At 35.4% G+C, this 6416-nt stretch overlaps 1 pseudogene; it reads left to right on the top strand.

Annotated features, from left to right (window-relative positions):
* The first annotated feature begins 442 nt into the window (after nucleotides 1-442).
* On the top strand, nucleotides 443-1017 carry LOC103069180 (signal peptidase complex catalytic subunit SEC11C pseudogene; annotated as a pseudogene).
* Nucleotides 1018-6416: the final 5399 nt, after the last annotated feature.

Below are 6416 nucleotides of genomic sequence, written 5' to 3'. Positions count from 1 at the left end.
GAACTGGACATGAAATCAAACCCACTATGGAACAAGAGTCTGTACTCTGGAGGAAAATCATCTTGATAGAAAAGTCCAGGCTAAAGATCACATCAATGACCCAGCTTATCTCTTCTAGTAGCAGCTGGAGAATAGGTGAAAAAGAAGAGACTCAAATTAAAGACTTTACAAATTCTAATTTAGGTTGCAAACACACAAATACAGGACATTCACCATTCTGATTGGCCTAATGAGGCCCAGTCATATGCCTACCACTAGCCGGTCACTGTGATATGGGACAACCATGCTCATTTTTGGCCAGACTGAATCACATGCCCCACTTCAGAAGGTATCCACCCTCATGTGAACTGAAATAGAAGGGTGTTGTTTGCTATAAGAAGTCAAGTGAGCTGTCTGTAACACCCGGAGCCCGCGGGCCGCCTCGGCCCCCAGAGACCCTGGCATGGTGCACATGGGCGCCGCGGGGTCGCATCTCCCCACATCCAGCTTGAACATCTTAGGGGACCCAAGGAAGATGAACAAGCGCCAGCTCTATTACCAGGTCTTAAACTTTGCCATGACTGTGTCATGATTGCTCATGATCTGGAATGGCCTGATCGTCCTCACTGGCAGCGAGAGTCCCATCATGGTGGTGCTGAGTGGCGGCATGGAGCCAGCCTTCCACAGGGGCAACCTTCTGTTCCTGACAAATTTCCGGGAAGACCCGGTTAGAGCTGGTGAAATCGTTTTTAAAGTAGAAGGACAAGACACTGCAACAGTTCACAGAGTAATCAAAGTTCATAAAAATGATAATGGAGACATCAAATTTCTGACTAAAGGAGGTAATAATGAAGTTGACAATAAAGGCTTGTACAAAGAAGGCCAGAACTGGCTGGAAAAGAAGGATGTGGTGGGGAGAGCCAGAGGGTTTTTACCATATGTTGGTATGCTCACCATTATAATGAACAACTCCCAAAATTCAAGTATGCTCTTTTGGCTGTAATGGGTGCATATGTGTTACTAAAACGTGAATCCTAAAATGAAAGGCAGTTCCTGGGACCAGACCAAAATAAAAACTGTTGAAAAGCTAATATATTTGAAATGTTCCACTTTCTGTATAAAAGGAAACAATGTGGAGACGTTTTTGCCTTGTTCGAATAAATGATTCATCAGTAAAAAAAAAAAAAGGTCAAGTGTACCTCACGACAAATAGTTACATAATGACCAAAACCTCCACAGGTCCACTATTACAAAGAATCAGTACTTTGTCTGATCCTATGAAGGCAGTAGTATTTCCAAATAGCTTTAAAGTGGAGACCAAAAGAATCCTCTGATCAGGCAAGGACAGAGTAAAGGGAGAGTAGAGTTACTTCATGACAGTCTCCAAAAATTGCTTCACCTTTGAATGGCTCAGCTAGCTTTTAAATTTTTACGTACTGAGTTACTATATTTAAAATTAAAAATGAATTATGTATCATATGAATAATCTTTCTTTTACTTTTTAAAAAATAAATTAGAAAAGTGATACAAACATATCTAAATTATGTTATCAGTCTTATGGTGAAGATCTGCAGTTGGTATGTTTTTGATATTTTTCTCCTGTGAACCTGAAGAGAAAATGTTTTTATTCTAAATAACAAAGGAAACAATGTTTCCTGTAGAAATATCTCAATTAAAAACATTTAATTATTCCATCTGATAGCCATTTATTTGTATATAATTATACTGAATTCAAATTTAATGAAACCATGTTTTAATTTTATTCATCTTTGTTAGATATTATTCCTGATGATTCATGTACATTTTGACGTTTTCATTACTAGCACAAGAGATGCCATTTGAGAATTTCAATTTAATTGGTAATAATTTGATGTTAACTATTTTTAACACTTATGTCAGCAATTTGGTTGATGCTGTGGAGCTTAATATTCAAAACAGTCCCTCTTCAAGGCATTTATTTTGCATTTTAAAAATACCTGATACTGAATATCTTTTCTAATACAAGTGAAATACAGAATTTTTCAATGAAAAGATCATATTTTGAAAGTAATGATTTTAACATTTCCTGTCTCCTCTTAGGAACTATTTATCAGTACCAGTTTATAAAATATGCATAATCACAATGCTCTTTAAATAATGCATAGAATTTGATGCTTGTGGCGAGATTGTACAATATTTTTATGGAAAGAGCATAATGAACAATATGGAACTTGGCAGCTTATTTGAGTTCGGCTCTATCACTTACTAGCTGTGTGTCCTTGGACTGACTATAGTGGCAAAGGACCTTTTGCTTATATATGAGATGGAAAGAATGATATTATTAGGCAATGCATTTATGTGACTTTTGAAGTTTTTCATAAATATAAAGTGAGACAGTATCTGTAAAAGCATGCTATATATTTTTAAGGGCTACACAAATTAAAGACAATATTGTTTCAGGGGTCTTTGCATGACCTCTAAAGCTATGTTTGTCCTAGGACTGAAAAATGCCCAAGAGGATTAGGGGTTTTTTAAAGCCTGAACTGAGTCAGGGGAGTTTCTTGTCAAAGAGAAGTAATATGAAGAGGGATTTGACTCTGCACGGCTATGGAGCCTTCTGGCAGCTTTGGAAGCTTTGCTAGGGCATGGGTGCTTGTGACAATTTTATAGCAGCACAGATACAGCAAGCTGAGGACCTACTGGCTATTGAAGAGAACATATTTTTCTGGAGAATTTCTGTATTAACTGGGAGGAACTTGAAGGGTTAGAATTTTCACAGAGAAGACAGAAAGAGTCAGAGGAAGATGTTTTATTGCTGCTCCTTTATTATATCTTTGTCACCAGACTAGTGCCATGTAATTAGTAGTATCTTCTAGTAAAGATTGGTATCAAAGGTGAAAATATTTGGCAAGATTCTCTACTCAAAGTAAAATACATAATTGTCCTGGAATAACTTAAACTAGTATGTTTTTATGATTTCTTCTTTTTATAGAATACGTGTTCTATTGATCATTTCTTTTTCAAATAATTTCTATTTGGGAATATAAGAAAAACATGTAGAAAATTTTAAAAAGATAGATAAGCATAAAGAGTAATATAAAAATCACTAAAAATTCTAACATTCAAAGACTCATATATGAATATGGTTAGCACGTTCATACTATTCTTTCCAGTCCTTCACTCTTTCTAGCTAGCTGTAATTCTATCTGCTATTTATCTGATGACCTATTATTTTGCATAGTTGAAAATATATTTTACATGTGGTTTTAGATATTGCATTTTATAACATTATGTAATCACCATTCCCCACATAACAGACTCATTTACTATCTAGAATAGTTGCTATTACCACCTATTAGACATTTCTTAACATTTTGTAATGAATTCAAAAGACTTCATTAACACAATCATAGTTTCGGGGTCATTCATGCCCTCAATTATAATGGAACTCCTCTGCAAGTGTCTTAAGATAACATTTCATAATTTAGGGAAAATGTCTCTAAAGACACATTGTCACTCAAGGAGATGCTTATTTATTATCTCATATTTGACAAACGCTGACTTTTGAAGTATTCATACACAATTCATGCATTTTTAAGAGGAAAGTGGAAGAAGCTGTAGCCATAGGTAACAAAGCTATGTTATAAGGGACCAATGTTTATCCTTTATTTGTATGTTCTTTGTGTTCATTTTTTAGTGCTAGGTAACAAATTATCATAAAATTTTCAGCTTAAAGCAGCTCACATTTATTATCTCTCAGTTTCTGTAGGTCAGAAGTCTGGGCAGGGATTAACTGGGTTCCTGCTTCAAGGTCTCAGCTGGCTGCAATTAGGGTGTCAGCCAAGACTGCATTCTCATCAGAGGTTCAACTGGGGAAAAGATCTACTTCCAAGATGCTTAAGTTTGTTGGCAAAATTCATTCTTTTGGAGCTGAAGAACTGAGGGTTTTAGTTTTTTGCTGGAGGCCACCATCCTCTTTGAGACTGCCTGCAATTCCATGCTACATGGGCTTCTCCACTTACTTCATGGTGGCTTTCTTCTTCAAAGCAAGCAACAGAGAGAGACTCTAGCAGAACAAAGTCTTACACAATGTAACATAATCATGGGAGTGACATCTTTGACTTTTGCCACATTCTATTGATTACAAGCAAATCACAGGTCCTACGCTCACTCAGGGCTTGAACACCAGAAGACCGAGATTATTGGGGCCACCTTAAGATCTGTCTGTATACTTCTGTGATTTTCAAAATTCTATAATAAACATGTATTATGTTTGCAACATGAAAAATAGTAAAAGCAAAAACAAAGCAAAAACAAAACCCCACAAAAATATAAAGGGACTTGTATCTTTAAAACAACAATGGAATAATTAATAACATGATAATGAAATTTAAAAGTACTATTCACAAATAGCCTGAGAAATATCAAACACATAGGAATAAATCTAACTAATGATATGTTAGATACCCACACTGAAAAATACAAAATACTACTGAGAAAAATTTTAAAAGACCTAAATAGCTAGAGATGTTTTATGTTACAGAATTGGAAGATTCAACATTTATAGGTGTAAATTCCCCCTAAATTGACATATAGTTTTAATGTATATCAATTAAAATTCCAGAAGTGGGGTGTGTGTATGTGTGCACGTGTCTGTAAGTTAAAAGACTGATTCTATAAACTTAAATGCAAACATAATGGGATTAGTATAGCCAAGACAATCTTGAAGAGGAAGAACTAAATTGAGGAAGTTCACTAGATTCTAATATTTATTGTAAAGATAAAATAATGAAGACAGTGTGGTATTAGTGTGTGGATAGACAAATAGGCCAAAGGAATGAAACAGTAAGTCCAGAAATAGATCCATATGTGGAGGATAACTTGATTTTTATCAAATGTGCCACAACACTTCAGTATATGTCAAGGGGTGGGAGTGGTCATTTCAACAATGGTGCTGGAGCAAACAGATGCCCACATGGAAAAAAAAAAAGTCTTGACCTCCACCTTATACCATACACAAAAATTAATTCAAATTGAACCATGTATCTGAAAGTAATAAAGCCTCTAGAAGAAAACACTGGAACATTATAATATTGGGGTAGGTAAATATTTCTGGAACAGAACATTAAAGTAAGAATTTATAGATTAGACTTCATTAAAATAAAGCAATTCTGATAAGCAAAAGACATTATTAGGAATGCAAATACACAAGGCACAAACAGGGAGATGGGAGATGGAAATCTGACAAATGACTTATACCTAGTATATATATAAAAATGCTACAAATAAAAAAAGACAAAAACCAACTTAAAATGATGGGCAGCAGGCTTGAACTGACATTACACAAAATTAGGTCTCCGTATGGCTAATCAACATTGACAAGTTGGTCAACATCATTAGGCATCAGGAGACTGCAAATAAAATCATAATTGGAGCAGTACACATCCACTTGAATGGCTAACATTAAAAATTCTGAAAGACATAAATAATGGCAAGGATATTAATTAGAACTCTCATACATTGATAGTGGAAATGTAAATTAGTTCAATCACTTTGAAGAACTCTTTGGCTGAACCCATTAAAGCTAAACATAAGCAAGCAAATGTGCCAACATTTCTATTCCTCCAAGATCAATGTGCATAAGTCTATGAAAATTCATGTATAAAAATATTCCTAGCAGTTTAATTCAAAAACTTAATAAAATAGTCACAGAATGAAAACAGCTCAAATGTACACCAATAGGAGAATGGATAAACAACTTGCAGAATACTTATAAAACAGAATAGAACTTGGCAAGAAAAACATACACACCACTTTTACACACAATGACATGGACAAAGCTTAGAAAAGTTATGTTGAGGGAAAAAGGCCAAACACAAAAGAACACAAACTGCGTGATTCCATTCATATGAAGTTTAAGAACACAGACAACTAATCTATTATGATAGAAGTCATGATAGTTGTTAACTCTGGGGAGGGTGCCATTGACTACTAAGGAACATGAGGGAAGCTTTTGAGTTGAAATCTTGGTCTGAGTAAGGCTTAAATGGGTGAATGGAAATACACCCATGTAAATATCAACCAAGATGTACACTTGAAATCTGTACACTCTACTGTATGTGAATGAACCACTTCAAAGTAAGAGGCACACCAAGGGCAAAACTTTGTCCATTCATGTCGGTCTCCAGATATCATTGTATTACAATTACAAGTACCAGGGTCCTTTGTTTAGTCTTCACATTAGTATTTAATCTTATTTGACCTTCACCAGTCCTATTTCTTTTTTCAAAAATCTTCTTTTTCAATATTTTGCTAGTTTCTTAGCTTTTAGTTATCCTCACCGATTTTTTATTTTTTATTTTTTGCAGTACACGGGCCTCTCACTGTTGTGGCCTCTCCCCTTGCAGAGCACGGGCTCCGGAAGCCCAGGCTCAGCGGCCATGGCTCACGGGCCCAGC

Source organism: Lipotes vexillifer, unplaced genomic scaffold, assembly GCF_000442215.2.
Source record: "Lipotes vexillifer unplaced genomic scaffold, Lipotes_vexillifer_v1.1 C27555138, whole genome shotgun sequence".
Classification (NCBI taxonomy): domain Eukaryota; kingdom Metazoa; phylum Chordata; class Mammalia; order Artiodactyla; family Lipotidae; genus Lipotes; species Lipotes vexillifer.
This window is presented reverse-complemented; position numbering and strand designations above follow the sequence as displayed.